Here is a 27,797-nt window from a genome sequence, read left to right as displayed (position 1 = left end):
TCAGCATAGACCCGCAGCAGCGGTGGGTCTCCTTCCGCGACCGGGAAAGCCGTTTCTAAATAAATTCGATGCAGGTACCCATTTGGAAGGAGGCCACACGAGACTCATGGCTTCTCACAATTTAATGACATCTTTGCACGTAGGTTTCCAACAGTAAAGCACACTTCTCAGAAATTGCCAGACGCGTTTCGGGTTGTAAAATCCCTTCCTCAGTGGCATTAAAGTGGTCAGTCATCTTAGTTCGTTGTGCACGTAATTTAACAGTTCCTGCCCAGATGGGCGTGGCTCTATGGCATTTTGGTATCTGTAGTGCCTCTAAGTATTCCCCATGTGGGTGCGCTGATCTTCGGCACATACTTGGTTTTGTAAATCCACAGTGGGTCGAGGTGAACCTTGTGTTGTTGCCTGCGCTGCTTTGTAGATGCCACTTCGAGCGTTGCTGACACCCCCCTGCAGAGCGTCTGCATTCTCGTTCTTCCTGCTGACAACCATCTGGCATCAGCATAGACCCGCAGCAGCGGTGGGTCTCCTTCCGCGACCGGGAAAGCCGTCTCTAAATAAATTCGATGCAGGTACCCATTTGGAAGGAGGCCACACGAGACTCATGGCTTCTCAAAATTTAATGACATCTTTGCACGTAGGTTTCCAACAGTAAAGCACACTTCTCAGAAATTGCCAGACGCGTTTCGGGTTGTAAAATCCCTTCCTCAGTGGCATTAAAGTGGTCAGTCATCTTAGTTCGTTGTGCACGTAATTTAACAGTTCCTGCCCAGATGGGCGTGGCTCTATGGCATTTTGGTATCTGTAGTGCCTCTAAGTATTCCCCATGTGGGTGCGCTGATCTTCGGCACATACTTGGTTTTGTAAATCCACAGTGGGTCGAGGTGAACCTTGTGTTGTTGCCTGCGCTGCTTTGTAGATGCCACTTCGAGCGTTGCTGACACCCCCCTGCAGAGCGTCTGCATTCTCGTTCTTCCTGCTGACAACCATCTGGCATCAGCATAGACCCGCAGCAGCGGTGGGTCTCCTTCCGCGACCGGGAAAGCCGTCTCTAAATAAATTCGATGCAGGTACCCATTTGGAAGGAGGCCACACGAGACTCATGGCTTCTCAAAATTTAATGACATCTTTGCACGTAGGTTTCCAACAGTAAAGCACACTTCTCAGAAATTGCCAGACGCGTTTCGGGTTGTAAAATCCCTTCCTCAGCGGCATTAAAGTGGTCAGTCAGCTCAGTTCGTTGTGCACGTAATTTAACAGTTCCTGCCCAGATGGGCGTGGCTTAATGGCATTTTGGGATCTGTAGTGCCTCTAAGTATTCCCCATGTGGGTGCGCTGATCTTCGCCACATACTCGGTTTTGTAAATCCACAGTGGGTCGAGGTGAACCTTGTGTTGTTGCCTGCGCTGCTTTGTAGATGCCACTTCGAGCGTTGCTGACACCCCCCTGCAGAGCGTCTGCATTCTCGTTCCTCCTGCTGACAACCATCTGGCATCAGCATAGACCCGCAGCAGCGTTGGGTCTCCTTCCGCGACCGGGAAAGCCGTCCCTAAATAAATTCGATGCAGGTACCCATTTGGAAGGAGGCCACACGAGACTCATGGCTTCTCACAATTTAATGACATCTTTGCACGTAGGTTTCCAACAGTAAAGCACACTTCTCAGAAATTGCCAGACGCATTTCGGGTTGTAAAATCCCTTCCTCAGCGGCATTAAAGTGGTCAGTCAGCTCAGTTCGTTGTGCACGTAATTTAACAGTTCCTGCCCAGATGGGCTTGACTCTATGGCATTTTGGGATCTGTAGTGCCTCTAAGTATTCCCCATGTGGGTGCGTTGATCTTCGCCACATACTCGGTTTTGTAAATCCACAGTGGGTCGAGGTGAACCTTGTGTTGTGGCCTGCGCTGCTTTGTAGATGCCACTTCGAGCGTTGCTGACACCCCCCTGCAGAGCGTCTGCATTCTCGTTCTTCCTGCTGACAACCATCTGGCCTCAGCATAGACCCGCAGCAGCGGTGGGTCTCCTTCCGCGACCGGGAAAGCCGTCCCTAAATAAATTCGATGCAGGTACCCATTTGGAAGGAGGCCACACGAGACTCATGGCTTCTCACAATTTAATGACATCTTTGCACGTAGGTTTCCAACAGTAAAGCACACTTCTCAGAAATTGCCAGACGTGTTTCGGGTTGTAAAATCCCTTCCTCAGCGGCATTAAAGTGGTCAGTCAGCTCAGTTCGTTGTGCACGTAATTTAACAGTTCCTGCCCAGATGGGCGTGGCTCTATGGCATTTTGGGATCTGTAGTGCCTCTAAGTATTCCCCATGTGGGTGCGCTGATCTTCGCCACATACTTGGTTTTGTAAATCCACAGTGGGTCGAGGTGAACCTTGTGTTGTTGCCTGCGCTGCTTTGTAGATGCCACTTCGAGCGTTGCTGACACCCCCCTGCAGAGCGTCTGCATTCTCGTTCTTCCTGCTGACAACCATCTGGCATCAGCATAGACCCGCAGCAGCGGTGGGTCTCCTTCCGCGACCGGGAAAGCCGTTTCTAAATAAATTCGATGCAGGTACCCATTTGGAAGGAGGCCACATGAGACTCATGGCTTCTCACAATTTAATGACATCTTTGCACGTAGGTTTCCAACAGTAAAGCACACTTCTCAGAAATTGCCAGACGCGTTTCGGGTTGTAAAATCCCTTCCTCAGCGGCATTAAAGTGGTCAGTCAGCTCAGTTTGTTGTGCACGTAATTTAACAGTTCCTGCCCAGATGGGCGTGACTCTATGGCATTTTGGGATCTGTAGTGCCTCTAAGTATTCCCCATGTGGGTGCGCTGATCTTCGCCATATACTCGGTTTTGTAAATCCACAGTGGGTCGAGGTGAACCTTGTGTTGTGGCCTGCGCTGCTTTGTAGATGCCACTTCGAGCGTTGCTGACACCCCCCTGCAGAGCGTCTGCATTCTCGTTCTTCCTGCTGACAACCATCTGGCATCAGCATAGACCCGCAGCAGCGGTGGGTCTCCTTCCGCGACCGGGAAAGCCGTCCCTAAATAAATTCGATGCAGGTACCCATTTGGAAGGAGGCCACACGAGACTCATGGCTTCTCACAATTTAATGACATCTTTGCACGTAGGTTTCCAACAGTAAAGCACACTTCTCAGAAATTGCCAGACGCGTTTCGGGTTGTAAAATCCCTTCCTCAGCGGCATTAAAGTGGTCAGTCAGCTCAGTTCGTTGTGCACGTAATTTAACAGTTCCTGCCCAGATGGGCGTGGCTCTATGGCATTTTGGGATCTGTAGTGCCTCCTTGTATTCCCCATGTGGGTGCGCTGATCTTCGCCACATACTCGGTTTTGTAAATCCACAGTGGGTCGAGGTGAACCTTGTGTTGTTGCCTGCGCTGCTTTGTAGATGCCACTTCGAGCGTTGCTGACACCCCCCTGCAGAGCGTCTGCATTCTCGTTCTTCCTGCTGACAACCATCTGGCATCAGCATAGACCCGCAGCAGCGTTGGGTCTCCTTCCGCGACCGGGAAAGCCGTCCCTAAATAAATTCGATGCAGGTACCCATTTGGAAGGAGGCCACATGAGACTCATGGCTTCTCACAATTTAATGACATCTTTGCACGTAGGTTTCCAACAGTAAAGCACACTTCTCAGAAATTGCCAGACGCGTTTCGGGTTGTAAAATCCCTTCCTCAGCGGCATTAAAGTTGTCAGTCATCTTAGTTCGTTGTGCACGTAATTTAACAGTTCCTGCCCAGATGGGCGTGGCTCTATGGCATTTTGGGATCTGTAGTGCCTCTAAGTATTCCCCATGTGGGTGCGCTGATCTTCGGCACATACTTGGTTTTGTAAATCCACAGTGGGTCGAGGTGAACCTTGTGTTGTTGCCTGCGCTGCTTTGTAGATGCCACTTCGAGCGTTGCTGACACCCCCCTGCAGAGCGTCTGCATTCTCGTTCTTCCTGCTGACAACCATCTGGCATCAGCATAGACCCGCAGCAGCGGTGGGTCTCCTTCCGCGACCGGGAAAGCCGTCTCTAAATAAATTCGATGCAGGTACCCATTTGGAAGGAGGCCACACGAGACTCATGGCTTCTCACAATTTAATGACATCTTTGCACGTAGGTTTCCAACAGTAAAGCACACTTCTCAGAAATTGCCAGACGCGTTTCGGGTTGTAAAATCCCTTCCTCAGCGGCATTAAAGTGGTCAGTCAGCTCAGTTCGTTGTGCACGTAATTTAACAGTTCCTGCCCAGATGGGCGTGACTCTATGGCATTTTGGGATCTGTAGTGCCTCTAAGTATTCCCCATGTGGGTGCGCTGATCTTCGCCACATACTTGGTTTTGTAAATCCACAATGGGTCGAGGTGAACCTTGTGTTGTTGCCTGCGCTGCTTTGTAGATGCCACTTCGAGCGTTGCTGACACCCCCCTGCAGAGCGTCTGCATTCTCGTTCTTCCTGCTGACAACCATCTGGCATCAGCATAGACCCGCAACAGCGGTGGGTCTCCTTCCGCGACCGGGAAAGCCGTTTCTAAATAAATTCGATGCAGGTACCCATTTGGAAGGAGGCCACACGAGACTCATGGCTTCTCACAATTTAATGACATCTTTGCACGTAGGTTTCCAACAGTAAAGCACACTTCTCAGAAATTGCCAGACGTGTTTCGGGTTGTAAAATCCCTTCCTCAGCGGCATTAAAGTGGTCAGTCAGCTCAGTTCGTTGTGCACGTAATTTAACAGTTCCTGCCCAGATGGGCGTGGCTCTATGGCATTTTGGGATCTGTAGTGCCTCTAAGTATTCCCCATGTGGGTGTGCTGATCTTCGCCACATACTTGGTTTTGTAAATCCACAGTGGGTCGAGGTGAACCTTGTGTTGTTGCCTGCGCTGCTTTGTAGATGCCACTTCGAGCGTTGCTGACACCCCCCTGCAGAGCGTCTGCATTCTCGTTCTTCCTGCTGACAACCATCTGGCATCAGCATAGACCCGCAGCAGCGGTGGGTCTCCTTCCGCGACCGGGAAAGCCGTTTCTAAATAAATTCGATGCAGGTACCCATTTGGAAGGAGGCCACATGAGACTCATGGCTTCTCACAATTTAATGACATCTTTGCACGTAGGTTTCCAACAGTAAAGCACACTTCTCAGAAATTGCCAGATGCGTTTCGGGTTGTAAAATCCCTTCCTCAGCGGCATTAAAGTGGTCAGTCAGCTCAGTTTGTTGTGCACGTAATTTAACAGTTCCTGCCCAGATGGGCGTGACTCTATGGCATTTTGGGATCTGTAGTGCCTCTAAGTATTCCCCATGTGGGTGCGCTGATCTTCGCCATATACTCGGTTTTGTAAATCCACAGTGGGTCGAGGTGAACCTTGTGTTGTGGCCTGCGCTGCTTTGTAGATGCCACTTCGAGCGTTGCTGACACCCCCCTGCAGAGCGTCTGCATTCTCGTTCTTCCTGCTGACAACCATCTGGCATCAGCATAGACCCGCAGCAGCGGTGGGTCTCCTTCCGCGACCGGGAAAGCCGTCCCTAAATAAATTCGATGCAGGTACCCATTTGGAAGGAGGCCACACGAGACTCATGGCTTCTCACAATTTAATGACATCTTTGCACGTAGGTTTCCAACAGTAAAGCACACTTCTCAGAAATTGCCAGACGCGTTTCGGGTTGTAAAATCCCTTCCTCAGCGGCATTAAAGTGGTCAGTCAGCTCAGTTCGTTGTGCACGTAATTTAACAGTTCCTGCCCAGATGGGCGTGGCTCTATGGCATTTTGGGATCTGTAGTGCCTCCTTGTATTCCCCATGTGGGTGCGCTGATCTTTTCCACATACTCGGTTTTGTAAATCCACAGTGGGTCGAGGTGAACCTTGTGTTGTTGCCTGCGCTGCTTTGTAGATGCCACTTCGAGCGTTGCTGACACCCCCCTGCAGAGCGTCTGCATTCTCGTTCTTCCTGCTGACAACCATCTGGCATCAGCATAGACCCGCAGCAGCGGTGGGTCTCCTTCCGCGACCGGGAAAGCCGTCCCTAAATAAATTCGATGCAGGTACCCATTTGGAAGGAGGCCACACGAGACTCATGGCTTCTCACAATTTAATGACATCTTTGCACGTAGGTTTCCAACAGTAAAGCACACTTCTCAGAAATTGCCAGACGCGTTTCGGGTTGTAAAATCCCTTCCTCAGCGGCATTAAAGTGGTCAGTCAGCTCAGTTCGTTGTGCACGTAATTTAACAGTTCCTGCCCAGATGGGCTTGACTCTATGGCATTTTGGGATCTGTAGTGCCTCTAAGTATTCCCCATGTGGGTGCGCTGATCTTCGCCACATACTTGGTTTTGTAAATCCACAGTGGGTCGAGGTGAACCTTGTGTTGTTGCCTGTGCTGCTTTGTAGATGCCACTTCGAGCGTTGCTGACACCCCCCTGCAGAGCGTCTGCATTCTCGTTCTTCCTGCTGACAACCATCTGGCATCAGCATAGACCCGCAGCAGCGGTGGGTCTCCTTCCGCGACCGGGAAAGCCGTCTCTAAATAAATTCGATGCAGGTACCCATTTGGAAGGAGGCCACACGAGACTCATGGCTTCTCACAATTTAATGACATCTTTGCACGTAGGTTTCCAACAGTAAAGCACACTTCTCAGAAATTGCCAGACGCGTTTCGGGTTGTAAAATCCCTTCCTCAGCGGCATTAAAGTGGTCAGTCAGCTCAGTTCGTTGTGCACGTAATTTAACAGTTCCTGCCCAGATGGGCGTGACTCTATGGCATTTTGGGATCTGTAGTGCCTCTAAGTATTCCCCATGTGGGTGCGCTGATCTTCGCCACATACTTGGTTTTGTAAATCCACAATGGGTCGAGGTGAACCTTGTGTTGTTGCCTGCGCTGCTTTGTAGATGCCACTTCGAGCGTTGCTGACACCCCCCTGCAGAGCGTCTGCATTCTCGTTCTTCCTGCTGACAACCATCTGGCATCAGCATAGACCCGCAACAGCGGTGGGTCTCCTTCCGCGACCGGGAAAGCCGTTTCTAAATAAATTCGATGCAGGTACCCATTTGGAAGGAGGCCACACGAGACTCATGGCTTCTCACAATTTAATGACATCTTTGCACGTAGGTTTCCAACAGTAAAGCACACTTCTCAGAAATTGCCAGACGTGTTTCGGGTTGTAAAATCCCTTCCTCAGCGGCATTAAAGTGGTCAGTCAGCTCAGTTCGTTGTGCACGTAATTTAACAGTTCCTGCCCAGATGGGCGTGGCTCTATGGCATTTTGGGATCTGTAGTGCCTCTAAGTATTCCCCATGTGGGTGTGCTGATCTTCGCCACATACTTGGTTTTGTAAATCCACAGTGGGTCGAGGTGAACCTTGTGTTGTTGCCTGCGCTGCTTTGTAGATGCCACTTCGAGCGTTGCTGACACCCCCCTGCAGAGCGTCTGCATTCTCGTTCTTCCTGCTGACAACCATCTGGCATCAGCATAGACCCGCAGCAGCGGTGGGTCTCCTTCCGCGACCGGGAAAGCCGTTTCTAAATAAATTCGATGCAGGTACCCATTTGGAAGGAGGCCACATGAGACTCATGGCTTCTCACAATTTAATGACATCTTTGCACGTAGGTTTCCAACAGTAAAGCACACTTCTCAGAAATTGCCAGATGCGTTTCGGGTTGTAAAATCCCTTCCTCAGCGGCATTAAAGTGGTCAGTCAGCTCAGTTCGTTGTGCACGTAATTTAACAGTTCCTGCCCAGATGGGCGTGACTCTATGGCATTTTGGGATCTGTAGTGCCTCTAAGTATTCCCCATGTGGGTGCGCTGATCTTCGCCATATACTCGGTTTTGTAAATCCACAGTGGGTCGAGGTGAACCTTGTGTTGTGGCCTGCGCTGCTTTGTAGATGCCACTTCGAGCGTTGCTGACACCCCCCTGCAGAGCGTCTGCATTCTCGTTCTTCCTGCTGACAACCATCTGGCATCAGCATAGACCCGCAGCAGCGGTGGGTCTCCTTCCGCGACCGGGAAAGCCGTCCCTAAATAAATTCGATGCAGGTACCCATTTGGAAGGAGGCCACACGAGACTCATGGCTTCTCACAATTTAATGACATCTTTGCACGTAGGTTTCCAACAGTAAAGCACACTTCTCAGAAATTGCCAGACGCGTTTCGGGTTGTAAAATCCCTTCCTCAGCGGCATTACAGTGGTCAGTCAGCTCAGTTCGTTGTGCACGTAATTTAACAGTTCCTGCCCAGATGGGCTTGACTCTATGGCATTTTGGGATCTGTAGTGCCTCTAAGTATTCCCCATGTGGGTGCGCTGATCTTCGCCACATACTCGGTTTTGTAAATCCACAGTGGGTCGAGGTGAACCTTGTGTTGTGGCCTGCGCTGCTTTGTAGATGCCACTTAGAGCGTTGCTGACACCCCCCTGCAGAGCGTCTGCATTCTCGTTCTTCCTGCTGACAACCATCTGGCATCAGCATAGACCCGCAGCAGCGGTGGGTCTCCTTCCGCGACCGGGAAAGCCGTCCCTAAATAAATTCGATGCAGGTACCCATTTGGAAGGAGGCCACACGAGACTCATGGCTCCTCACAATTTAATGACATCTTTGCACGTAGGTTTCCAACAGTAAAGCACACTTCTCAGAAATTGCCAGACGCGTTTTGGGTTGTAAAATCCCTTCCTCAGCGGCATTACAGTGGTCAGTCAGCTCAGTTCGTTGTGCACGTAATTTAACAGTTCCTGCCCAGATGGGCGTGGCTCTATGGCATTTAGGGATCTGTAGTGCCTCTAAGTATTCCCCATGTGGGTACGCTGATCTTCGCCACATACTCAGTTTTGTAAATCCACAGTGGGTCGAGGTGAACCTTGTGTTGTTGCCTGCGCTGCTTTGTAGATGCCACTTCGAGCGTTGCTGACACCCCCCTGCAGAGCGTCTGCATTCTCGTTCTTCCTGCTGACAACCATCTGGCATCAGCATAGACCCGCAGCAGCGGTGGGTCTCCTTCCGCGACCGGGAAAGCCGTTTCTAAATAAATTCGATGCAGGTACCCATTTGGAAGGAGGCCACATGAGACTCATGGCTTCTCACAATTTAATGACATCTTTGCACGTAGGTTTCCAACAGTAAAGCACACTTCTCAGAAATTGCCAGACGCGTTTCGGGTTGTAAAATCTCTTCCTCAGCGGCATTAAAGTGGTCAGTCATCTCAGTTCGTTGTGCACGTAATTTAACAGTTCCTGCACAGATGGGCGTGGCTCTATGGCATTTTGGGATCTGTAGTGCCTCTAAGTATTCCCCATGTGGGTGCGCTGATCTTCGCCACATACTCGGTTTTGTAAATCCACAGTGGGTCGAGGTGAACCTTGTGTTGTTGCCTGAGCTGCTTTGTAGATGCCACTTCGAGCGTTGCTGACACCCCCCTGCAGAGCGTCTGCATTCTCGTTCTTCCTGCTGACAACCATCTTGCATCAGCATAGACCCGCAGCAGCGGTGGGTCTCCTTCGGCGACCGGGAAAGCCGTTTCTAAATAAATTCGATGCAGGTACCCATTTGGAAGGAGGCCACACGAGACTCATGGCTTCTCACAATTTAATGACATCTTTGCACGTAGGTTTCCAACAGTAAAGCACACTTCTCAGAAATTGCCAGACGCGTTTCGGGTTGTAAAATCCCTTCCTCAGTGGCATTAAAGTGGTCAGTCATCTTAGTTCGTTGTGCACGTAATTTAACAGTTCCTGCCCAGATGGGCGTGGCTCTATGGCATTTTGGTATCTGTAGTGCCTCTAAGTATTCCCCATGTGGGTGCGCTGATCTTCGGCACATACTTGGTTTTGTAAATCCACAGTGGGTCGAGGTGAACCTTGTGTTGTTGCCTGCGCTGCTTTGTAGATGCCACTTCGAGCGTTGCTGACACCCCCCTGCAGAGCGTCTGCATTCTCGTTCTTCCTGCTGACAACCATCTGGCATCAGCATAGACCCGCAGCAGCGGTGGGTCTCCTTCCGCGACCGGGAAAGCCGTCTCTAAATAAATTCGATGCAGGTACCCATTTGGAAGGAGGCCACACGAGACTCATGGCTTCTCAAAATTTAATGACATCTTTGCACGTAGGTTTCCAACAGTAAAGCACACTTCTCAGAAATTGCCAGACGCGTTTCGGGTTGTAAAATCCCTTCCTCAGCGGCATTAAAGTGGTCAGTCAGCTCAGTTCGTTGTGCACGTAATTTAACAGTTCCTGCCCAGATGGGCGTGGCTTAATGGCATTTTGGGATCTGTAGTGCCTCTAAGTATTCCCCATGTGGGTGCGCTGATCTTCGCCACATACTCGGTTTTGTAAATCCACAGTGGGTCGAGGTGAACCTTGTGTTGTTGCCTGCGCTGCTTTGTAGATGCCACTTCGAGCGTTGCTGACACCCCCCTGCAGAGCGTCTGCATTCTCGTTCCTCCTGCTGACAACCATCTGGCATCAGCATAGACCCGCAGCAGCGTTGGGTCTCCTTCCGCGACCGGGAAAGCCGTCCCTAAATAAATTCGATGCAGGTACCCATTTGGAAGGAGGCCACACGAGACTCATGGCTTCTCACAATTTAATGACATCTTTGCACGTAGGTTTCCAACAGTAAAGCACACTTCTCAGAAATTGCCAGACGCGTTTCGGGTTGTAAAATCCCTTCCTCAGCGGCATTAAAGTGGTCAGTCAGCTCAGTTCGTTGTGCACGTAATTTAACAGTTCCTGCCCAGATGGGCTTGACTCTATGGCATTTTGGGATCTGTAGTGCCTCTAAGTATTCCCCATGTGGGTGCGCTGATCTTCGCCACATACTCGGTTTTGTAAATCCACAGTGGGTCGAGGTGAACCTTGTGTTATGGCCTGCGCTGCTTTGTAGATGCCACTTCGAGCGTTGCTGACACCCCCCTGCAGAGCGTCTGCATTCTCGTTCTTCCTGCTGACAACCATCTGGCCTCAGCATAGACCCGCAGCAGCGGTGGGTCTCCTTCCGCGACCGGGAAAGCCGTCCCTAAATAAATTCGATGCAGGTACCCATTTGGAAGGAGGCCACACGAGACTCATGGCTTCTCACAATTTAATGACATCTTTGCACGTAGGTTTCCAACAGTAAAGCACACTTCTCAGAAATTGCCAGACGCGTTTTGGGTTGTAAAATCCCTTCCTCAGCGGCATTACAGTGGTCAGTCAGCTCAGTTCGTTGTGCACGTAATTTAACAGTTCCTGCCCGGATGGGCGAGGCTCTATGGCATTTTGGGATCTGTAGTGCCTCTAAGTATTCCCCATGTGGGTGCGCTGATCTTCGCCACATACTTGGTTTTGTAAATCCACAGTGGGTCGAGGTGAACCTTGTGTTGTTGCCTGCGCTGCTTTGTAGATGCCACTTCGAGCGTTGCTGACACCCCCCTGCAGAGCGTCTGCATTCTCGTTCTTCCTGCTGACAACCATCTGGCATCAGCATAGACCCGCAGCAGCGGTGGGTCTCCTTCCGCGACCGGGAAAGCTGTTTCTAAATAAATTCGATGCAGGTACCCATTTGGAAGGAGGCCACATGAGACTCATGGCTTCTCACAATTTAATGACATCTTTGCACGTAGGTTTCCAACAGTAAAGCACACTTCTCAGAAATTGCCAGACGCGTTTCGGGTTGTAAAATCCCTTCCTCAGCGGCATTAAAGTGGTCAGTCATCTTAGTTCGTTGTGCACGTAATTTAACAGTTCCTGCCCAGATGGGCGTGGCTCTATGGCATTTTGGGATCTGTAGTGCCTCTAAGTATTCCCCATGTGGGTGCGCTGATCTTCGGCACATACTTGGTTTTGTAAATCCACAGTGGGTCGAGGTGAACCTTGTGTTGTGGCCTGCGCTGCTTTGTAGATGCCACTTCGAGCGTTGCTGACACCCCCCTGCAGAGCGTCTGCATTCTCGTTCTTCCTGCTGACAACCATCTGGCATCAGCATAGACCCGCAGCAGCGTTGGGTCTCCTTCCGCGACCGGGAAAGCCGTCCCTAAATAAATTCGATGCAGGTACCCATTTGGAAGGAGGCCACACGAGACTCATGGCTTCTCACAATTTAATGATATCTTTGCACGTAGGTTTCCAACAGTAAAGCACACTTCTCAGAAATTGCCAGACGCGTTTCGGGTTGTAAAATCCCTTCCTCAGCGGCATTAAAGTGGTCAGTCATCTTAGTTCGTTGTGCACGTAATTTAACAGTTCCTGCCCAGATGGGCGTGGCTCTATGGCATTTTGGGATCTGTAGTGCCTCTAAGTATTCCCCATGTGGGTGCGCTGATCTTCGGCACATATTTGGTTTTGTAAATCCACAGTGGGTCGAGGTGAACCTTGTGTTGTTGCCTGCGCTGCTTTGTAGATGCCACTTCGAGCGTTGCTGACACCCCCCTGCAGAGCGTCTGCATTCTCGTTCTTCCTGCTGACAACCATCTGGCATCAGCATAGACCCGCAGCAGCGGTGGGTCTCCTTCCGCGACTGGGAAAGCCGTCTCTAAATAAATTCGATGCAGGTACCCATTTGGAAGGAGGCCACACGAGACTCATGGCTTCTCACACTTTAATGACATCTTTGCACGTAGGTTTCCAACAGTAAAGCACACTTCTCAGAAATTGCCAGACGCGTTTAGGGTTGTAAAATCCCTTCCTCAGCGGCATTAAAGTGGTCAGTCAGCTCAGTTCGTTGTGCACGTAATTTAACAGTTCCTGCCCAGATGGGCGTGACTTTATGGCATTTTGGGATCTGTAGTGCCTCTAAGTATTCCCCATGTGGGTGCGCTGATCTTCGCCACATACTTGGTTTTGTAAATCCACAATGGGTCGAGGTGAACCTTGTGTTGTTGCCTGCGCTGCTTTGTAGATGCCACTTCGAGCGTTGCTGACACCCCCCTGCAGAGCGTCTGCATTCTCGTTCTTCCTGCTGACAACCATCTGGCATCAGCATAGACCCGCAACAGCGGTGGGTCTCCTTCCGCGACCGTGAAAGCCGTTTCTAAATAAATTCGATGCAGGTACCCATTTGGAAGGAGGCCACACGAGACTCATGGCTTCTCACAATTTAATGACATCTTTGCACGTAGGTTTCCAACAGTAAAGCACACTTCTCAGAAATTGCCAGACGTGTTTCGGGTTGTAAAATCCCTTCCTCAGCGGCATTAAAGTGGTCAGTCAGCTCAGTTCGTTGTGCACGTAATTTAACAGTTCCTGCCCAGATGGGCGTGGCTCTATGGCATTTTGGGATCTGTAGTGCCTCTAAGTATTCCCCATGTGGGTGCGCTGATCTTCGCCACATACTTGGTTTTGTAAATCCACAGTGGGTCGAGGTGAACCTTGTGTTGTTGCCTGCGCTGCTTTGTAGATGCCACTTCGAGCGTTGCTGACACCCCCCTGCAGAGCGTCTGCATTCTCGTTCTTCCTGCTGACAACCATCTGGCATCAGCATAGACCCGCAGCAGCGGTGGGTCTCCTTCCGCGACCGGGAAAGCCGTTTCTAAATAAATTCAATGCAGGTACCCATTTGGAAGGAGGCCACATGAGACTCATGGCTTCTCACAATTTAATGACATCTTTGCACGTAGGTTTCCAACAGTAAAGCACACTTCTCAGAAATTGCCAGACGCGTTTCGGGTTGTAAAATCCCTTCCTCAGCGGCATTAAAGTGGTCAGTCAGCTCAGTTCGTTGTGCACGTAATTTAACAGTTCCTGCCCAGATGGGCGTGACTCTATGGCATTTTGGGATCTGTAGTGCCTCTAAGTATTCCCCATGTGGGTGCGCTGATCTTCACCATATACTCGGTTTTGTAAATCCACAGTGGGTCGAGGTGAACCTTGTGTTGTTGCCTGCGCTGCTTTGTAGATGCCACTTCGAGCGTTGCTGACACCCCCCTGCAGAGCGTCTGCATTCTCGTTCTTCCTGCTGACAACCATCTGGCATCAGCATAGACCCGCAGCAGCGGTGGGTCTCCTTCCGCGACCGGGAAAGCCGTCCCTAAATAAATTCGATGCAGGTACCCATTTGGAAGGAGGCCACACGAGACTCATGGCTTCTCACAATTTAATGACATCTTTGCACGTAGGTTTCCAACAGTAAAGCACACTTCTCAGAAATTGCCAGACGCGTTTCGGGTTGTAAAATCCCTTCCTCAGCGGCATTAAAGTGGTCAGTCATCTCAGTTCGTTGTGCACGTAATTTAACAGTTCCTGCCCAGATGGGCTTGACTCTATGGCATTTTGGGATCTGTAGTGCCTCTAAGTATTCCCCATGTGGGTGCGCTGATCTTCGCCACATACTCGGTTTTGTAAATCCACAGTGGGTCGAGGTGAACCTTGTGTTGTGGCCTGCGCTGCTTTGTAGATGCCACTTAGAGCGTTGCTGACACCCCCCTGCAGAGCGTCTGCATTCTCGTTCTTCCTGCTGACAACCATCTGGCATCAGCATAGACCCGCAGCAGCGGTGGGTCTCCTTCCGCGACCGGGAAAGCCGTCCCTAAATAAATTCGATGCAGGTACCCATTTGGAAGGAGGCCACACGAGACTCATGGCTTCTCACAATTTAATGACATCTTTGCACGTAGGTTTCCAACAGTAAAGCACACTTCTCAGAAATTGCCAGACGCGTTTTGGGTTGTAAAATCCCTTCCTCAGCGGCATTACAGTGGTCAGTCAGCTCAGTTCATTGTGCACGTAATTTAACAGTTCCTGCCCAGATGGGCGTGGCTCTATGGCATTTTGGGATCTGTAGTGCCTCTAAGTATTCCCCATGTGGGTGCGCTGATCTTCGCCACATACTCAGTTTTGTAAATCCACAGTGGGTCGAGGTGAACCTTGTGTTGTGGCCTGCGCTGCTTTGTAGATGCCACTTCGAGCGTTGCTGACACCCCCCTGCAGAGCGTCTGCATTCTCGTTCTTCCTGCTGACAACCATCTGGCATCAGCATAGACCCGCAGCAGCGGTGGGTCTCCTTCCGCGACCGAGAAAGCCGTTTCTAAATAAATTCGATGCAGGTACCCATTTGGAAGGAGGCCACACGAGACTCATGGCTTCTCACAATTTAATGACATCTTTGCACGTAGGTTTCCAACAGTAAAGCACACTTCTCAGAAATTGCCAGACGCGTTTCGGGTTGTAAAATCCCTTCCTCAGCGGCATTAAAGTGGTCAGTCAACTCAGTTCGTTGTGCACGTAATTTAACAGTTCCTGCCCGGATGGGCGAGGCTCTATGGCATTTTGGGATCTGTAGTGCCTCTAAGTATTCCCCATGTGGGTGCGCTGATCTTCGCCACATACTTGGTTTTGTAAATCCACAGTGGGTCGAGGTGAACCTTGTGTTGTTGCCTGCGCTGCTTTGTAGATGCCACTTCGAGCGTTGCTGACACCCCCCTGCAGAGCGTCTGCATTCTCGTTCTTCCTGCTGACAACCATCTGGCATCAGCATAGACCCGCAGCAGCAGTGGGTCTCCTTCCGCGACCGGGAAAGCCGTTTCTAAATAAATTCGATGCAGGTACCCATTTGGAAGGAGGCCACATGAGACTCATGGCTTCCCACAATTTAATGACATCTTTGCACGTAGGTTTCCAACAGTAAAGCACACTTCTCAGAAATTGCCAGACGCATTTCGGGTTGTAAAATCTCTTCCTCAGAGGCATTAAAGTGGTCAGTCATCTCAGTTCGTTGTGCATGTAATTTAACAGTTCCTGCCCAGATGGGCGTGGCTCTATGGCATTTTGGGATCTGTAGTGCCTCTAAGTATTCCCCATGTGGGTGCGCTGATCTTCGCCACATACTCGGTTTTGTAAATCCACAGTGGGTCGAGGTGAACCTTGTGTTGTTGCCTGCGCTGCTTTGTAGATGCCACTTCGAGCGTTGCTGACACCCCCCTGCAGAGCGTCTGCATTCTCGTTCTTCCTGCTGACAACCATCTGGCATCAGCATAGACCCGCAGCAGCGGTGGGTCTCCTTCCGCGACCGGGAAAGCCGTTTCTAAATAAATTCGATGCAGGTACCCATTTGGAAGGAGGCCACACGAGACTCATGGCTTCTCACAATTTAATGACATCTTTGCACGTAGGTTTCCAACAGTAAAGCACACTTCTCAGAAATTGCCAGACGCGTTTCGGGTTGTAAAATCCCTTCCTCAGTGGCATTAAAGTGGTCAGTCATCTTAGTTCGTTGTGCACGTAATTTAACAGTTCCTGCCCAGATGGGCGTGGCTCTATGGCATTTTGGTATCTGTAGTGCCTCTAAGTATTCCCCATGTGGGTGCGCTGATCTTCGGCACATACTTGGTTTTGTAAATCCACAGTGGGTCGAGGTGAACCTTGTGTTGTTGCCTGCGCTGCTTTGTAGATGCCACTTCGAGCGTTGCTGACACCCCCCTGCAGAGCGTCTGCATTCTCGTTCTTCCTGCTGACAACCATCTGGCATCAGCATAGACCCGCAGCAGCGGTGGGTCTCCTTCCGCGACCGGGAAAGCCGTCTCTAAATAAATTCGATGCAGGTACCCATTTGGAAGGAGGCCACACGAGACTCATGGCTTCTCAAAATTTAATGACATCTTTGCACGTAGGTTTCCAACAGTAAAGCACACTTCTCAGAAATTGCCAGACGCGTTTCGGGTTGTAAAATCCCTTCCTCAGCGGCATTAAAGTGGTCAGTCAGCTCAGTTCGTTGTGCACGTAATTTAACAGTTCCTGCCCAGATGGGCGTGGCTTAATGGCATTTTGGGATCTGTAGTGCCTCTAAGTATTCCCCATGTGGGTGCGCTGATCTTCGCCACATACTCGGTTTTGTAAATCCACAGTGGGTCGAGGTGAACCTTGTGTTGTTGCCTGCGCTGCTTTGTAGATGCCACTTCGAGCGTTGCTGACACCCCCCTGCAGAGCGTCTGCATTCTCGTTCCTCCTGCTGACAACCATCTGGCATCAGCATAGACCCGCAGCAGCGTTGGGTCTCCTTCCGCGACCGGGAAAGCCGTCCCTAAATAAATTCGATGCAGGTACCCATTTGGAAGGAGGCCACACGAGACTCATGGCTTCTCACAATTTAATGACATCTTTGCACGTAGGTTTCCAACAGTAAAGCACACTTCTCAGAAATTGCCAGACGCGTTTCGGGTTGTAAAATCCCTTCCTCAGCGGCATTAAAGTGGTCAGTCAGCTCAGTTCGTTGTGCACGTAATTTAACAGTTCCTGCCCAGATGGGCTTGACTCTATGGCATTTTGGGATCTGTAGTGCCTCTAAGTATTCCCCATGTGGGTGCGCTGATCTTCGCCACATACTTGGTTTTGTAAATCCACAGTGGGTCGAGGTGAACCTTGTGTTGTTGCCTGCGCTGCTTTGTAGATGCCACTTCGAGCGTTGCTGACACCCCCCTGCAGAGCGTCTGCATTCTCGTTCTTCCTGCTGACAACCATCTGGCCTCAGCATAGACCCGCAGCAGCGGTGGGTCTCCTTCCGCGACCGGGAAAGCCGTCCCTAAATAAATTCGATGCAGGTACCCATTTGGAAGGAGGCCACACGAGACTCATGGCTTCTCACAATTTAATGACATCTTTGCACGTAGGTTTCCAACAGTAAAGCACACTTCTCAGAAATTGCCAGACGCGTTTTGGGTTGTAAAATCCCTTCCTCAGCGGCATTACAGTGGTCAGTCAGCTCAGTTCGTTGTGCACGTAATTTAACAGTTCCTGCCCGGATGGGCGAGGCTCTATGGCATTTTGGGATCTGTAGTGCCTCTAAGTATTCCCCATGTGGGTGCGCTGATCTTCGCCACATACTTGGTTTTGTAAATCCACAGTGGGTCGAGGTGAACCTTGTGTTGTTGCCTGCGCTGCTTTGTAGATGCCACTTCGAGCGTTGCTGACACCCCCCTGCAGAGCGTCTGCATTCTCGTTCTTCCTGCTGACAACCATCTGGCATCAGCATAGACCCGCAGCAGCGGTGGGTCTCCTTCCGCGACCGGGAAAGCTGTTTCTAAATAAATTCGATGCAGGTACCCATTTGGAAGGAGGCCACATGAGACTCATGGCTTCTCACAATTTAATGACATCTTTGCACGTAGGTTTCCAACAGTAAAGCACACTTCTCAGAAATTGCCAGACGCGTTTCGGGTTGTAAAATCCCTTCCTCAGCGGCATTAAAGTGGTCAGTCATCTTAGTTCGTTGTGCACGTAATTTAACAGTTCCTGCCCAGATGGGCGTGGCTCTATGGCATTTTGGGATCTGTAGTGCCTCTAAGTATTCCCCATGTGGGTGCGCTGATCTTCGGCACATACTTGGTTTTGTAAATCCACAGTGGGTCGAGGTGAACCTTGTGTTGTTGCCTGCGCTGCTTTGTAGATGCCACTTCGAGCGTTGCTGACACCCCCCTGCAGAGCGTCTGCATTCTCGTTCTTCCTGCTGACAACCATCTGGCATCAGCATAGACCCGCAGCAGCGGTGGGTCTCCTTCCGCGACCGGGAAAGCCGTCTCTAAATAAATTCGATGCAGGTACCCATTTGGAAGGAGGCCACACGAGACTCATGGCTTCTCACAATTTAATGACATCTTTGCACGTAGGTTTCCAACAGTAAAGCACACTTCTCAGAAATTGCCAGACGCGTTTCGGGTTGTAAAATCCCTTCCTCAGCGGCATTAAAGTGGTCAGTCAGCTCAGTTCGTTGGGCACGTAATTTAACAGTTCCTGCCCAGATGGGCGTGACTCTATGGCATTTTGGGATCTGTAGTGCCTCTAAGTATTCCCCATGTGGGTGCGCTGATCTTCGCCACATACTTGGTTTTGTAAATCCACAATGGGTCGAGGTGAACCTTGTGTTGTTGCCTGCGCTGCTTTGTAGATGCCACTTCGAGCGTTGCTGACACCCCCCTGCAGAGCGTCTGCATTCTCGTTCTTCCTGCTGACAACCATCTGGCATCAGCATAGACCCGCAACAGCGGTGGGTCTCCTTCCGCGACCGGGAAAGCCGTTTCTAAATAAATTCCATGCAGGTACCCATTTGGAAGGAGGCCACGGCTTCTCACAATTTAATGACATCTTTGCACGTAGGTTTCCAACAGTAAAGCACACTTGTCAGAAATTGCCAGACGTGTTTCGGGTTGGTTAAAATCCCTTCCTCAGCGGCATTAAAGTGGTCAGTCAGCTCAGTTCGTTGTGCACGTAATTTAACAGTTCCTGCCCAGATGGGCGTGGCTCTATGGCATTTTGGGATCTGTAGTGCCTCTAAGTATTCCCCATGTGGGTGCGCTGATCTTCGCCACATACTTGGTTTTGTAAATCCACAGTGGGTCGAGGTGAACCTTGTGTTGTTGCCTGCGCTGCTTTGTAGATGCCACTTCGAGCGTTGCTGACACCCCCCTGCAGAGCGTCTGCATTCTCGTTCTTCCTGCTGACAACCATCTGGCATCAGCATAGACCCGCAGCAGCAGTGGGTCTCCTTCCGCGACCGGGAAAGCCGTTTCTAAATAAATTCGATGCAGGTACCCATTTGGAAGGAGGCCACATGAGACTCATGGCTTCTCACAATTTAATGACATCTTTGCACGTAGGTTTCCAACAGTAAAGCACACTTCTCAGAAATTCCAGACGCGTTTCGGGTTGTAAAATCCCTTCCTCAGCGGCATTAAAGTGGTCAGTCAGCTCAGTTCGTTGTGCACGTAATTTAACAGTTCCTGCCCAGATGGGCGTGACTCTATGGCATTTTGGGATCTGTAGTGCCTCTAAGTATTCCCCATGTGGGTGCGCTGATCTTCGCCATATACTCGGTTTTGTAAATCCACAGTGGGTCGAGGTGAACCTTGTGTTGTGGCCTGCGCTGCTTTGTAGATGCCACTTCGAGCGTTGCTGACACCCCCCTGCAGAGCGTCTGCATTCTCGTTCTTCCTGCTGACAACCATCTGGCATCAGCATAGACCCGCAGCAGCGTTGGGTCTCCTTCCGCGACCGGGAAAGCCGTCCCTAAATAAATTCGATGCAGGTACCCATTTGGAAGGAGGCCACACGAGACTCATGGCTTCTCACAATTTAATGATATCTTTGCACGTAGGTTTCCAACAGTAAAGCACACTTCTCAGAAATTGCCAGACGCGTTTCGGGTTGTAAAATCCCTTCCTCAGCGGCATTAAAGTGGTCAGTCATCTTAGTTCGTTGTGCACGTAATTTAACAGTTCCTGCCCAGATGGGCGTGGCTCTATGGCATTTTGGGATCTGTAGTGCCTCTAAGTATTCCCCATGTGGGTGCGCTGATCTTCGGCACATATTTGGTTTTGTAAATCCACAGTGGGTCGAGGTGAACCTTGTGTTGTTGCCTGCGCTGCTTTGTAGATGCCACTTCGAGCGTTGCTGACACCCCCCTGCAGAGCGTCTGCATTCTCGTTCTTCCTGCTGACAACCATCTGGCATCAGCATAGACCCGCAGCAGCGGTGGGTCTCCTTCCGCGACTGGGAAAGCCGTCTCTAAATAAATTCGATGCAGGTACCCATTTGGAAGGAGGCCACACGAGACTCATGGCTTCTCACACTTTAATGACATCTTTGCACGTAGGTTTCCAACAGTAAAGCACACTTCTCAGAAATTGCCAGACGCGTTTAGGGTTGTAAAATCCCTTCCTCAGCGGCATTAAAGTGGTCAGTCAGCTCAGTTCGTTGTGCACGTAATTTAACAGTTCCTGCCCAGATGGGCGTGACTCTATGGCATTTTGGGATCTGTAGTGCCTCTAAGTATTCCCCATGTGGGTGCGCTGATCTTCGCCACATACTTGGTTTTGTAAATCCACAGTGGGTCGAGGTGAACCTTGTGTTGTTGCCTGCGCTGCTTTGTAGATGCCACTTCGAGCGTTGCTGACACCCCCCTGCAGAGCGTCTGCATTCTCGTTCTTCCTGCTGACAACCATCTGGCATCAGCATAGACCCGCAGCAGCAGTGGGTCTCCTTCCGCGACCGGGAAAGCCGTTTCTAAATAAATTCGATGCAGGTACCCATTTGGAAGGAGGCCACATGAGACTCATGGCTTCCCACAATTTAATGACATCTTTGCACGTAGGTTTCCAACAGTAAAGCACACTTCTCAGAAATTGCCAGACGCATTTCGGGTTGTAAAATCTCTTCCTCAGAGGCATTAAAGTGGTCAGTCATCTCAGTTCGTTGTGCATGTAATTTAACAGTTCCTGCCCAGATGGGCGTGGCTCTATGGCATTTTGGGATCTGTAGTGCCTCTAAGTATTCCCCATGTGGGTGCGCTGATCTTCGCCACATACTCGGTTTTGTAAATCCACAGTGGGTCGAGGTGAACCTTGTGTTGTTGCCTGCGCTGCTATGTAGATGCCACTTCGAGCGTTGCTGACACCCCCCTGCAGAGCGTCTGCATTCTCGTTCTTCCTGCTGACAACCATCTGGCATCAGCATAGACCCGCAGCAGCGGTGGGTCTCCTTCCGCGACCGGGAAAGCCGTTTCTAAATAAATTCGATGCAGGTACCCATTTGGAAGGAGGCCACACGAGACTCATGGCTTCTCACAATTTAATGACATCTTTGCACGTAGGTTTCCAACAGTAAAGCACACTTCTCAGAAATTGCCAGACGCGTTTCGGGTTGTAAAATCCCTTCCTCAGCGGCATTAAAGTGGTCAGTCATCTTAGTTCGTTATGCACGTAATTTAACAGTTCCTGCCCAGATGGGCGTGGCTCTATGGCATTTTGGGATCTGTAGTGCCTCTAAGTATTCCCCATGTGGGTGCGCTGATCTTCGGCACATACTTGGTTTTGTAAATCCACAGTGGGTCGAGGTGAACCTTGTGTTGTTGCCTGCGCTGCTTTGTAGATGCCACTTCGAGCGTTGCTGACACCCCCCTGCAGAGCGTCTGCATTCTCGTTCTTCCTGCTGACAACCATCTGGCATCAGCATAGACTCGCAGCAGCGGTGGGTCTCCTTCCACGACCGGGAAAGCCGTCTCTAAATAAATTCGATGCAGGTACCCATTTGGAAGGAGGCCACACGAGACTCATGGCTTCTCACAATTTAATGACATCTTTGCACGTAGGTTTCCAACAGTAAAGCACACTTCTCAGAAATTGCCAGACGCGTTTCAGGTTGTAAAATCCCTTCCTCAGCGGCATTAAAGTGGTCAGTCAGCTCAGTTCGTTGTGCACGTAATTTAACAGTTCCTGCCCAGATGGGCGTGGCTCTATGGCATTTTGGGATCTGTAGTGCCTCTAAGTATTCCCCATGTGGGTGCGCTGATCTTCGCCACATACTCGGTTTTGTAAATCCACAGTGGGTCGAGGTGAACCTTGTGTTGTTGCCTGCGCTGCTTTGTAGATGCCACTTCGAGCGTTGCTGACACCCCCCTGCAGAGCGTCTGCATTCTCGTTCCTCCTGCTGACAACCATCTGGCATCAGCATAGACCCGCAGCAGCGTTGGGTCTCCTTCCGCGACCGGGAAAGCCGTCCCTAAATAAATTCGATGCAGGTACCCATTTGGAAGGAGGCCACACGAGACTCATGGCTTCTCACAATTTAATGACATCTTTGCACGTAGGTTTCCAACAGTAAAGCACACTTCTCAGAAATTGCCAGACGCGTTTCGGGTTGTAAAATCCCTTCCTCAGCGGCATTAAAGTGGTCAGTCAGCTCAGTTCGTTGTGCACGTAATTTAACAGTTCCTGCCCAGATGGGCTTGACTCTATGGCATTTTGGGATCTGTAGTGCCTCTAAGTATTCCCCATGTGGGTGCGCTGATCTTCGCCACATACTTGGTTTTGTAAATCCACAGTGGGTCGAGGTGAACCTTGTGTTGTTGCCTGCGCTGCTTTGTAGATGCCACTTCGAGCGTTGCTGACACCCCCCTGCAGAGCGTCTGCATTCTCGTTCTTCCTGCTGACAACCATCTGGCCTCAGCATAGACCCGCAGCAGCGGTGGGTCTCCTTCCGCGACCGGGAAAGCCGTCCCTAAATAAATTCGATGCAGGTACCCATTTGGAAGGAGGCCACACGAGACTCATGGCTTCTCACAATTTAATGACATCTTTGCACGTAGGTTTCCAACAGTAAAGCACACTTCTCAGAAATTGCCAGACGCGTTTTGGGTTGTAAAATCCCTTCCTCAGCGGCATTACAGTGGTCAGTCAGCTCAGTTCGTTGTGCACGTAATTTAACAGTTCCTGCCCGGATGGGCGAGGCTCTATGGCATTTTGGGATCTGTAGTGCCTCTAAGTATTCCCCATGTGGGTGCGCTGATCTTCGCCACATACTTGGTTTTGTAAATCCACAGTGGGTCGAGGTGAACCTTGTGTTGTTGCCTGCGCTGCTTTGTAGATGCCACTTCGAGCGTTGCTGACACCCCCCTGCAGAGCGTCTGCATTCTCGTTCTTCCTGCTGACAACCATCTGGCATCAGCATAGACCCGCAGCAGCGGTGGGTCTCCTTCCGCGACCGGGAAAGCTGTTTCTAAATAAATTCGATGCAGGTACCCATTTGGAAGGAGGCCACATGAGACTCATGGCTTCTCACAATTTAATGACATCTTTGCACGTAGGTTTCCAACAGTAAAGCACACTTCTCAGAAATTGCCAGACGCGTTTCGGGTTGTAAAATCCCTTCCTCAGCGGCATTAAAGTGGTCAGTCATCTTAGTTCGTTGTGCACGTAATTTAACAGTTCCTGCCCAGATGGGCGTGGCTCTATGGCATTTTGGGATCTGTAGTGCCTCTAAGTATTCCCCATGTGGGTGCGCTGATCTTCGGCACATACTTGGTTTTGTAAATCCACAGTGGGTCGAGGTGAACCTTGTGTTGTTGCCTGCGCTGCTTTGTAGATGCCACTTCGAGCGTTGCTGACACCCCCCTGCAGAGCGTCTGCATTCTCGTTCTTCCTGCTGACAACCATCTGGCATCAGCATAGACCCGCAGCAGCGGTGGGTCTCCTTCCGCGACCGGGAAAGCCGTCTCTAAATAAATTCGATGCAGGTACCCATTTGGAAGGAGGCCACACGAGACTCATGGCTTCTCACAATTTAATGACATCTTTGCACGTAGGTTTCCAACAGTAAAGCACACTTCTCAGAAATTGCCAGACGCGTTTCGGGTTGTAAAATCCCTTCCTCAGCGGCATTAAAGTGGTCAGTCAGCTCAGTTCGTTGGGCACGTAATTTAACAGTTCCTGCCCAGATGGGCGTGACTCTATGGCATTTTGGGATCTGTAGTGCCTCTAAGTATTCCCCATGTGGGTGCGCTGATCTTCGCCACATACTTGGTTTTGTAAATCCACAATGGGTCGAGGTGAACCTTGTGTTGTTGCCTGCGCTGCTTTGTAGATGCCACTTCGAGCGTTGCTGACACCCCCCTGCAGAGCGTCTGCATTCTCGTTCTTCCTGCTGACAACCATCTGGCATCAGCATAGACCCGCAGCAGCGGTGGGTCTCCTTCCGCGACCGGGAAAGCCGTCCCTAAATAAATTCGATGCAGGTACCCATTTGGAAGGAGGCCACACGAGACTCATGGCTTCTCACAATTTAATGAAATCTTTGCACGTAGGTTTCCAACAGTAAAGCACACTTCTCAGAAATTGCCAGACGCGTTTTGGGTTGTAAAATCCCTTCCTCAGCGGCATTACAGTGGTCAGTCAGCTCAGTTCGTTGTGCACGTAATTTAACAGTTCCTGCCCAGATGGGCGTGGCTCTATGGCATTTTGGGATCTGTAGTGCCTCTAAGTATTCCCCATGTGGGTGCGCTGATCTTCGCCACATACTCAGTTTTGTAAATCCACAGTGGGTCGAGGTGAACCTTGTGTTGTGGCCTGCGCTGCTTTGTAGATGCCACTTCGAGCGTTGCTGACACCCCCCTGCAGAGCGTCTGCATTCTCGTTCTTCCTGCTGACAACCATCTGGCATCAGCATAGACCCGCAGCAGCGGTGGGTCTCCTTCCGCGACCGGGAAAGCCGTTTCTAAATAAATTCGATGCAGGTACTCATTTGGAAGGAGGCCACACGAGACTCATGTCTTCTCACAATTTAATGACATCTTTGCACGTAGGTTTCCAACAGTAAAGCACACTTCTCAGAAATTGCCAGACGCGTTTCGGGTTGTAAAATCCCTTCCTCAGCGGCATTAAAGTGGTCAGTCAGCTCAGTTCGTTGTGCACGTAATTTAACAGTTCCTGCCCGGATGGGCGAGGCTCTATGGCATTTTGGGATCTGTAGTGCCTCTAAGAATTCCCCATGTGGGTGCGCTGAACTTCGCCAGATACTTGGTTTTGTAAATCCACAGTGGGTCGAGGTGAACCTTGTGTTGTTGCCTGCGCTGCTTTGTAGATGCCACTTCGAGCGTTGCTGACACCCCCCTGCAGAGCGTCTGCATTCTCGTTCTTCCTGCTGACAACCATCTGGCATCAGCATAGACCCGCAGCAGCGGTGGGTCTCCTTCCGCGACCGGGAAAGCCGTTTCTAAATAAATTCGATGCAGGTACCCATTTGGAAGGAGGCCACATGAGACTCATGGCTTCTCACAATTTAATGACATCTTTGCACGTAGGTTTCCAACAGTAAAGCACACTTCTCAGAAATTGCCAGACGCGTTTCGGGTTGTAAAATCCCTTCCTCAGCGGCATTAAAGTGGTCAGTCATCTCAGTTCGTTGTGCACGTAATTTAACAGTTCCTGCCCAGATGGGCGTGGCTCTATGGCATTTTGGGATCTGTAGTGCCTCTAAGTATTCCCCATGTGGGAGCGCTGATCTTCGCCACATACTCGGTTTTGTAAATCCACAGTGGGTCGAGGTGAACCTTGTGTTGTTGCCTGCGCTGCTTTGTAGATGCCACTTCGAGCGTTGCTGACACCCCCCTGCAGAGCGTCTGCATTCTCGTTCTTCCTGCTGACAACCATCTGGCATCAGCATAGACCCGCAGCAGCGGTGGGTCTCCTTCCGCGACCGGGAAAGCCGTTTCTAAATAAATTCGATGCAGGTACCCATCTGGAAGGAGGCCACACGAGACTCATGGCTTCTCACAATTTAATGACATCTTTGCACGTAGGTTTCCAACAGTAAAGCACACTTCTCAGAAATTGCCAGACGCGTTTCGGGTTGTAAAATCCCTTCCTCAGCGGCATTAAAGTGGTCAGTCATCTTAGTTCGTTGTGCACGTAATTTAACAGTTCCTGCCCAGATGGGCGTGGCTCTATGGCATTTTGGGATCTGTAGTGCCTCTAAGTATTCCCCATGTGGGTGCGCTGATCTTCGCCACATACTCGGTTTTGTAAATCCACAGTGGGTCGAGGTGAACCTTGTGTTGTGGCCTGCGCTGCTTTGTAGATGCCACTTCGAGCGTTGCTGACACCCCCCTGCAGAGCGTCTGCATTCTCGTTCTTCCTGCTTACAACCATCTGGCATCAGCATAGACCCGCAGCAGCGGTGGGTCTCCTTCCGCGACCGGGAAAGCCGTCCCTAAATAAATTCGATGCAGGTACCCATTTGGAAGGAGGCCACACGAGACTCATGGCTTCTCACAATTTAATGACATCTTTGCACGTAGGTTTCCAACAGTAAAGCACACTTCTCAGAAATTGCCAGACGCGTTTTGGGTTGTAAAATCCCTTCCTCAGCGGCATTACAGTGGTCAGTCAGCTCAGTTCGTTGTGCACGTAATTTAACAGTTCCTGCCCAGATGGGCGTGGCTCTATGGCATTTTGGGATCTGTAGTGCCTCTAAGTATTCCCCATGTGGGTGCGCTGATCTTCGCCACATACTCAGTTTTGTAAATCCACAGTGGGTCGAGGTGAACCTTGTGTTGTGGCCTGCGCTGCTTTGTAGATGCCACTTCGAGCGTTGCTGACACCCCCCTGCAGAGCGTCTGCATTCTCGTTCTTCCTGCTGACAACCATCTGGCATCAGCATAGACCCGCAGCAGCGGTGGGTCTCCTTCCGCGACCGGGAAAGCCGTTTCTAAATAAATTCGATGCAGGTACTCATTTGGAAGGAGGCCACACGAGACTCATGTCTTCTCACAATTTAATGACATCTTTGCACGTAGGTTTCCAACAGTAAAGCACACTTCTCAGAAATTGCCAGACGCGTTTCGGGTTGTAAAATCCCTTCCTCAGCGGCATTAAAGTGGTCAGTCAGCTCAGTTCGTTGTGCACGTAATTTAACAGTTCCTGCCCGGATGGGCGAGGCTCTATGGCATTTTGGGATCTGTAGTGCCTCTAAGAATTCCCCATGTGGGTGCGCTGAACTTCGCCACATACTTGGTTTTGTAAATCCACAGTGGGTCGAGGTGAACCTTGTGTTGTTGCCTGCGCTGCTTTGTAGATGCCACTTCGAGCGTTGCTGACACCCCCCTGCAGAGCGTCTGCATTCTCGTTCTTCCTGCTGACAACCATCTGGCATCAGCATAGACCCGCAGCAGCGGTGGGTCTCCTTCCGCGACCGGGAAAGCCGTTTCTAAATAAATTCGATGCAGGTACCCATTTGGAAGGAGGCCACATGAGACTCATGGCTTCTCACAATTTAATGACATCTTTGCACGTAGGTTTCCAACAGTAAAGCACACTTCTCAGAAATTGCCAGACGCGTTTCGGGTTGTAAAATCCCTTCCTCAGCGGCATTAAAGTGGTCAGTCATCTCAGTTCGTTGTGCACGTAATTTAACAGTTCCTGCCCAGATGGGCGTGGCTCTATGGCATTTTGGGATCTGTAGTGCCTCTAAGTATTCCCCATGTGGGAGCGCTGATCTTCGCCACATACTCGGTTTTGTAAATCCACAGTGGGTCGAGGTGAACCTTGTGTTGTTGCCTGCGCTGCTTT

Source organism: Lissotriton helveticus, chromosome 3_1 (assembly GCF_964261635.1).
Source record: "Lissotriton helveticus chromosome 3_1, aLisHel1.1, whole genome shotgun sequence".
Classification (NCBI taxonomy): domain Eukaryota; kingdom Metazoa; phylum Chordata; class Amphibia; order Caudata; family Salamandridae; genus Lissotriton; species Lissotriton helveticus.
The sequence above is the reverse complement of the archived record's forward strand: the minus strand, read 5'-3'. Positions refer to the sequence as shown.